This window comes from Panthera tigris (genome assembly GCF_018350195.1).
Source record: "Panthera tigris isolate Pti1 chromosome A3 unlocalized genomic scaffold, P.tigris_Pti1_mat1.1 chrA3_random_Un_scaffold_65, whole genome shotgun sequence".
Lineage (NCBI taxonomy): Eukaryota > Metazoa > Chordata > Mammalia > Carnivora > Felidae > Panthera > Panthera tigris.
Genome location: NW_024962148.1, coordinates 72,140 through 81,052, shown reverse-complemented (window position 1 = coordinate 81,052; position 8,913 = coordinate 72,140).

The window sequence follows — 8,913 nt, the reverse complement described above, 5'->3', positions numbered from 1 at the left end:
CAAGCTTCAGTGGACACGTCTATTACTACCCTTATGTGTCTACCCTTGTAAGTTAAGGACTGTTTTCCTTCCCTAGCTGCTTTCAGTATTCTCTCTTTATCTTTGTATTTTGCCAGTTTCACTATTGATATATCATGGAGAAGACCTATTCCTGTTATGTTCTGAAGGGAGTTTTCTCTGTGCCTCCTGGATTTGGATGTCTGCTTCCTTCCCCAGATTTGGAAAATCTCTGCCTATAATTTGTTCAAGTAAACCTTCTGCCCCCCTTCTGTCTCTTCTTTTCTAACCCCTATCATATGGGTATTATTACATTTCATCGAATGCACTTATTTTTCTAATTCTCCCCTCGTGGTCTAGTACTTTCTTATCTCTTTTTCTCGGCTTCATCATTTTCCATAATTTTTATCTTCTGTTTCACTTGTTCTCCCCTCTGCTTCTTCCCTCCTCGCTGTCTCACTGCATCTAGTTTATTTTGCACTTCATTTACAACACTTCTTGTCATGACTACTTTTTAGTTCCTTGGTCTCTGCAGCAATAGGATTCTCCTGTTGTCTTATATGCATTGGACACGTCTAATAATACCCTTATGTGGTCTACCCTTGTAAGTTAAGGACTGGTTTTCTTCTCCTACTGCTTTCAGTATTCTCTCTTTATCTTTGTATTTTGCCAGTTTCACTATGATATATCATGGAGAAGACCTATTCCTGTTATGTCTGAAGGGAGTTCTCTGTGCCTCCTGGATTTGGATGTCTGCTTCCTTCCCCAGATTTGGGAAAATCTCTGCTATAATTTGTTCAAGTAAACCTTCTGCCCCCTTCTGTCTCTTCTTTTCTAACCCCTATCATATGGGTATTATTACATTTCATCGAATCACTTATTTTTCTAATTCTCCCCTCGTGGTCTAGTACTTTCTTATCTCTTTTTCTCGGCTTCATCATTTTCCATAATTTTATCTTCTGTTTCACTTGTTCTCCCCTCTGCTTCTTCCCTCCTCGCTGTCACTGCATCTAGTTTATTTTGCACTTCATTTACAACACTTCTTGTCATGACTACTTTTTAGTTCCTTGGTCTCTGCAGCAATAGATTCTCTGTTGTCTTATATGCTTTTTTTAAAAATTTTTTTTAACGTATATCTATTTTTGAGACAGAGAGAGACACAACACGAATGGGGGAGGGTCAGAGAGAGAGGAAGACACAGAATCTGAAGCAGGATCCAGGCTCTGAGCTGTCAGCACAGAGCCCGATGTGGGGCTCGAACTCACAGACTGCAAGATCATGATCTGAGCTGAAGTTGGACACGTAACCGACTGAGCCACCCAGGCGCCCCTTCTATGCTTTTTTCAAGCTGAATGATTAATCTTGTGACTATTATTCTAAATTCTTGATCAGATATATTGTTTATATCTGTTTTGACCAATCCTTTAGTTGTCATTTCTTCCTGGAATTTACTTTGAGGATAATTCTTCCATTTCGTCATTTTGGCTAGTTTTCTGTCCCTTATGTGTTTTAAAATCATGTTATGTGTCCTGTACCTGCAAGCACTACTATATTAAAAAGGGGTCATACACTGTCCAGAGCCTGACCCTTCAGGAGGTGTTTTTGGAGTGTGCCACATGCTCTCTGTTGTTGTGGCTCTGGTTGCTTTATCCCCCTACTTGTAGTGACGTTTTGGACCTTCCACCAGGGGTGCTTTGATTTGTTTCTTGAAGGAACCCAGGAAAAAAATTTAAAAAGGGGGCATGGCAGTGGTGGAAGAAGCTTTATCCCATACAAAGAGAGAAATGACAGGGGTGGGGGGAAAAAGAAAAGAAAAGAAAATTGACCAGGCAGAGAAACTATATGGCTTAATCGAGAGAGCGAGAGGAAGATAAAGAAGGAGATACAGAACAGGTTGAAAGAGAATAGATGAAATATGTCTACTTAAACAAACTAATAACCAGAATAACCAGACTAGAAAAGGGAAGAAATAAGAGGAAGAAAAGGAAGAGAAAAACGTATATATATATATAACAAACACACATATATATACACACACATATATACATATACATATATGTATATACTCATATATACATGTATACATATAGATGTAATATAGATACATTATATATATATAAGAATACATATATAAGAATTTAGATATATATAAGAATATATATAAGAATACATATATATAAGAATATATATAAGAATTGACTAAGAACTAAATCAGAAAATGCAGAACTGCTGAGTGCCTTGGAACAGGTGGCAGCACTGGTGTAGAGGAGGGGCTATCTGGTTGGTCAGTGTCAATCTTGCTATGGTAGATAAACAGTTACCAGGCTTGGAGAGGCGTGGTTTGATGTAGACGTGTCTGCCTCCATTGTGGGCCCTTTGTCCACTCCCTGCAGTCACACCTTGTTGGTGATGGGGAGAAAAATGGTGACACCCCAGTCTCTCTTTCCCAGACCGGGTGTCCCAAACCACTCTGTTCAGATTGCCCTCACAGTGCTGTGTTGGTGCAAGTGGGCTTTTTTTTTTTTTTTTCATTTCACAGTCTCCCAGGCCTCCCAGGCACTTGGCTGGGATTCAAACCCTGATGTCTTAAAGCATCCCACTCTGTGTGCCCTGGTTCTTGGGAAGTTCCCCTACAGCCCACCAACAAAGGGCCTCAGGCTCCTCACAGTGCTCCATTGGCGTGAACAAGGTTGTTTGTCTCACTCCCCCATCTCCCGTGCCTCCCTAGTGCTAGGCTGGGATTTAAACCTCCGTATCTTAAAGGATCCTTCTCCACATACCCCAGTTCCGGTTCCAGGGATGTGCCACTTAGGCCCACTGATAAAGGGCCTCTGGCTGGCAGGCACAGGCAGGGTCCTTTGTCCTTGGAACAGCTATATACTTTCTTCCCACAGCACTCAAGGGAGGGAATTTCTTTGTCCAACTGCAGACTTTGCCTCTGAACCAGTTACCCAGCCTGGGGCTTGTTCTCCTCCTCCCCAGATGTGTGAACAGAGCAGCCAGCTTCAGTCTGGAGAAAGCCTGCAGTTAGAAATTGTATCTTTCTTAAAGGTGCCTGAGTGGCTCAGCTGGTTGGGTGTCCAACGTGGGCTCAGGTTATGGTCTTACCACTCATGGGTTTCATCCCCACATCAGGTTCTGTGCTGACAGCTCAGAGTCCAGACCCTGCTTCAGATTCTGTGTCTCCATCTCTCTCTTCCCCTCCCCTGCTCACGCTCTGTCTCTCTCTCTCTCTCTCTCTCTCTCTCAAAAATAAACATTAAAAAAATTGAATCTTTATCATTTTTTCTGATTCCCGGGGTCCATGGTTTTTCTCTTGTCCAAATACAATCCTACACTTCCATTGCCTATCTTTCTCTTCCTTTTGTCTCTCTGCAGAAGGGGATCCCTTCCCTCCATTCCTATGCTGCCCATTTTATCTCTCCCATTTTGCAACCACACAGCTATGGCCTGCCAATTTATCCTTGTGGGCCGCTGGAGACATCTCTGTCACTCTGCAGCCCAGACTCTTGGAATTCCAAGTCCTCTGTCCTCAACACTGCGGTGGTTGAGGGACAAGGAAACTTCAGGTCCCCCTACTTCTACACCATGCTGATTTCTCTCTCTCCAGCTACATTTGGGGGGAGTGCTTTTCTTGCACAATCTCAATGTGCCACACTCTCCCCATTTCTCTTTCTCTTTCTGTCTTTTCTCCGTGAAAATGGCTCCCTACCCTCCACAGCTTTTCTCTCCCCCAATTCACCTCTCTGCACCATGTACCTGCCAAGTTCTGTGGCTCAAGTTCTTTTTATTTTATTTTATTTTATTTTATTTTTTTATTTTTTATTTTTTATTTTTTAATATATGAAATTTACTGTCAAATTGGTTTCCATACAACACCCAGTGCTCATCCCAAAAGGTGCCCTCCTCAATACCCATCACCCACCCTCCCCTCCCTCCCACCCCCCATCAACCCTCAGTTTCTTCTCAGTTTTTAACAGTCTCTTATGCTTTGGTTCTCTCCCACTGTAACCTCTTTTTTTTTTCCTTCCCCTCCCCCATGGGTTTCTGTTACGTTTCTCAGGATCCACATAAGAGTGAAACCATATGGTATCTGTCTCTCTCTGTATGGCTTATTTCACTTAGAATCACACTCTCCAGTTCCATCCACGTTGCTACAAAAGGCCATATTTCATTTTTTCTCATTGCCACGTAGTATTCCATTGTGTATATAAACCACAATTTCTTTATCCATTCATCAGTTGATGGACATTTCGGCTCTTTCCATAATTTGGCTATTGTTGAGAGTGCTGCTATAAACATTGGGGTACAAGTGCCCCTATGCATCAGTACTCCTGTATCCCTTGGATAAATTCCCAGCAGTGCTATTGCTGGGTCATAGGGTAGGTCTATTTTTAATTTTTTGAGGAACCTCCACACTGCTTTCCAGAGCGGCTGCACCAATTTGCATTCCCACCAACAGTGCAAGAGGGTTCCTGTTTCTCCACATCCTCTCCAGCATCTATAGTCTCCTGATTTGTTCATTTTGGCCACTCTGACTGGCGTGAGGTGATATCTGAGTGTGGTTTTGATTTGTATTTCCCTGATAAGGAGCGACGTTGAACATCTTTTCATGTGCCTGTTGGCCATCCGGATGTCTTCTTTAGAGAAGTGTCTATTCATGTTGTCTGCCCATTTCTTCACTGGGTTATTTGTTTTTCGGGTGTGGAGTTTGGTGAGCTCTTTATAGATTTTGGATACTAGCCCTTTGTCCGATATGTCATTTGCAAATATCTTTTCCCATTCCGTTGGTTGCCTTTTAGTTTTGCTGGTTGTTTCCTTTGCTGTGCAGAAGCTTTTTATCTTCATAAGGTCCAGTAATTCACTTTTGCTTTTAATTCCTTGCCTTTGGGGATGTGCCGAGTAAGAGATTGCTACGGCTGAGGTCAGAGAGGTCTTTTTCCTGCTTTCTCCTCTAAGGTTTTGATGGTTTCCTGTCTCACATTCAGGTCTTTATTCATTTTGAGTTTATTTTTGTGAATGGTGTGAGAAAGTGGTCTAGTTTCAACCTTCTGCATGTTGCTGTCCAGTTCTCCCAGCACCATTTGTTAAAGAGACTGTCTTTTTTCCATTGGATATTTTTTCCTGCTTTGTCAAAGATGAGTTGGCCATACGTTTGTGGGTCTAGTTCTGGGGTTTCTATTCTATTCCATTGGTCTATGTGTCTGTTTTTATGCCAATACCATGCTGTCTTGATGATGACAGCTTTGTAGTAGAGGCTAAAGTCTGGGATTGTGATGCCTCCTGCTTTGGTCTTCTTCTTCAAAATTACTTTGGCTATTCGGGGCCTTTTGTGGTTCCATATGAATTTTAGAATTGCTTGTTCTAGTTTCGAGAAGAATGCTGGTGCAATTTTGATTGGGATTGCATTGAATGTGTAGATAGCTTTGGGTAGTATCGACATTTTGACAATATTTATTCTTCCAATCCATGAGCAGGGAATGTCTTTCCATTTCTTTATATCTTCTTCAATTACCTGCATAAACTTTCTATAGTTTTCAGCATACAGATCTTTTACATCTTTGGTTAGATTTATTCCTAGGTATTTTATGCTTCTTGGTGCAATTGTGAATGAGATCAGTTTCCTTATTTGTCTTACTGCTGCTTCATTGTTAGTGTATAAGAATGCAACTGATTTCTGTACATTGATTTTGTATCCTGCAACTTTGCTGAATTCATGTATCAGTTCTAGCAGACTTTTGGTGGAGTCTATCGGATTTTCCATGTATAATATCATGTCATCTGCAAAAAGCAAAAGCTTGACTTCATCTGTGCCAATTTTGATGCCTTTGATTTCCTTTTGTTGTCTGATTGCTGATGCTAGAACTTCCAGCACTATGTTAAACAACAGCGGTGAGAGTGGGCATCCCTGTCGTGTTCCTGATCTCAGGGAAAAAGCTCTCAGTTTTTCCCCGTTGAGGATGATGTTAGCCGTGGGCTTTTCATAAATGGCTTTTATGATCTTTAAGTATGTTCCTTCTATCCCGACTTTCTCAAAGGTTTTTATTACGAAAGTGTGTACGATTGACAGGATCATATGGTTCTTCTCTTTTTTTTTTTGTTAATGTGATGTATCACGTTGATCGATTTGCGAATGTTGAACCAGCCCTGCATCCCAGGAATGAATCCCACTTGATCATGGTGAATAATTCTTTTTATATGCTGTTGAATTCGATTTGCTAGTATCTTATTGAGAATTTTTGCATCCATATTCATCAGAGAGATTGGCCTGTAGTTCTCTTTTTTTACTGGGTCTCTGTCTGGTTTAGGAATCAAAGTAATACTGGCTTCATAGAATGAGTCTGGAAGTTTTCCTTCCCTTTCTATTCCTTGGAATAGCTTGAGAAGGATAGGTATTATCTCTGCTTTAAACGTCTGGTAGAACTCCCCTGGGAAGCCATCTGGTCCTGGACTCTTATTTGTTGGGAGATTTTTGATAACCGATTCAATTTCTTCGCTGGTTATGGGTCTGTTCAAGCTTTCTATTTCCTCCTGATTGAGTTTTGGAAGAGTGTGGGTGTTTAGGAATTTGTCCATTTCTTCCGGGTTGTCCAATTTGTTGGCATATAATTTTTCATAGTATTCCCTGATAATTGTTTGTATCTCTGAGGGATTGGTTGTAATCATTCCATTTTCATTCATGATTTTATCTATTTCAGTCATCTCCCTTTTCTTTTTGAGAAGCCTGGCTAGAGGTTTGTCAATTTTGCTTATTTTTTCAAAAAACCAACTCTTGGTTTCGTTGATCTGCTCTACAGTTTTTTTAGATTCTATATTGTTTATTTCTGCTCTGATCTTTATTATTTCTCTTCTTCTGCTGGGTTTAGGCTGCCTTTGCTGTTCGGCTTCTATTTCCTTTAGGTGTGCTGTTAATTTTGTATTTGGGATTTTTCTTGTTTCTTGAGATAGGCCTGGATTGCAATGTATTTTCCTCTCAGGACTGCCTTCGCTGCATCCCAAAGCGTTTGGATTGTTGTGTTTTCATTTTCATTTGTTTCCATATATTTTTTAATTTCTTCTCTAATTGCCTGGTTGACCCACTCATTCGTCAGTAGGGTGTTCTTTAACCTCCATGCTTTTGGAGGTTTTCCAGACTTTTTCCTGTGGTTGATTTCAAGCTTCATAGCATTGTGGTCTGAAAGTATGCATGGTATAATTTCAATTCTTGTAAACTTATGAAGGGCTGTTTTGTGACCCAGTATATGATCTATCTTGGAGAATGTTCCATGTGCACTCGAGAAGAAAGTATATTCTGTTGCTTTGGGATGCAGAGTTCTAAATATATCTGTCAAGTCCATCTGATCCAATGTATCATTCAGGGCCCTTGTTTCTTTATTGACTGTGTGTCTAGATGATCTATCCATTTCTGTAAGTGGGGTGTTAAAGTCCCCTGCAATGACCACATTCTTATCAATAAGGTTGCTTATGTTTATGAGTAATTGTTTTATATATCTGATATCTGGGGGCTCCGGTATTCAGCACATAGACATTTATAATTGTTAGCTCTTCCTGATGGATAGACCCTGTAATTATTATATAATGCCCTTCTTCATCTCTTGTTACAGCCTTTAATTTAAAGTCTAGTTTGTCTGATATAAGTATGGCTACTCCAGCTTTCTTTTGGCTTCCAGTAGCATGATAAATAGTTCTCCATCCCCTCACTCTCAATCTAAAGGTGTCCTCAGATCTAAAATGAGTCTCTTGTAGACAGCAAATAGATGGGTCTTGTTTTTTTATCCATTCTGATACCCTATGTCTTTTGGTTGGTGCATTTAGTCCATTTACATTCAGTGTTATTATAGAAAGATACGGGTTTAGAGTCATTGTGATGTCTGTATGTTTTATGCTTGTAGTGATGTCTCTGGTACTTTGTCTCACAGGATCCCCCTTAGGATCTCTTGTAGGGCTGGTTTCGTGGTGACAAATTCCTTCAGTTTTTGTTTGTTTGGGAAGACCTTTATCTCTCCTTCTATTCTAAATGACAGACTTGCTGGATAAAGGATTCTCGGCTGCATATTTTTTCTGTTTAGCACACTGAAAATATCGTGCCAAGCCTTTCTGGCCTGCCAAGTTTCAAAGGAGAGATCAGTCACGAGTCTTATAGGTCTCCCTTTATATGTGAGGGCACGTTTATCCCTTGCTGCTTTCAGAATTTTCTCTTTATCCTTGTATTTTGCCAGTTTCACTATGATATGTCGTGCAGAAGATCGATTCAAGTTACGTCTGAAGGGAGTTCTCTGTGCCTCTTGGATTTCAATGCCTTTTTCCTTCCCCAGTTCAGGGAAGTTCTCAGCTATAATTTCTTCAAGTACCCCTTCAGCACCTTTCCCTCTCTCTTCCTCTTCTGGGATACCAATTATGCGTATATTATTTCTTTTTAGTGTATCACTTAGTTCTCTAATTTTCCCCTCATACTCCTGGATTTTTTTATCTCTCTTTCTCTCAGCTTCCTCTTTTTCCATAACTTATCTTCTAGTTCACCTATTCTCTCCTCTGCCTCTTCAATCCGAGCTGTCGTCGTTTCCATTTTGTTTTGCATTTCGTTTAAAGTGATTTTCAGCTCCTCGTGACTGTTCCTTAGTCCCTTGATCTCTGTGGCAAGAGATTCTCTGCTGTCCTGTATACTGTTTTCAAGCCCAGCGATTAATTTTATGACTATTATTCTAAATTCACTTTCTGTTATATTATTTAAATCCTTTTTGATCAGTTCATTCGCTGTTGTTATTTCCTGGAGATTCTTCTGAGGGGAATTCTTCCGTTTGGTCATTTTGGATAGTCCCTGGAGTGGTGAGGACCTGCAGGGCACTTCCCCTGTGCTGTGGTGTATAACTGGAGTTGGTGGGCGGGGCCGCAGTCCGACCTGATGTCTGCCCCCAG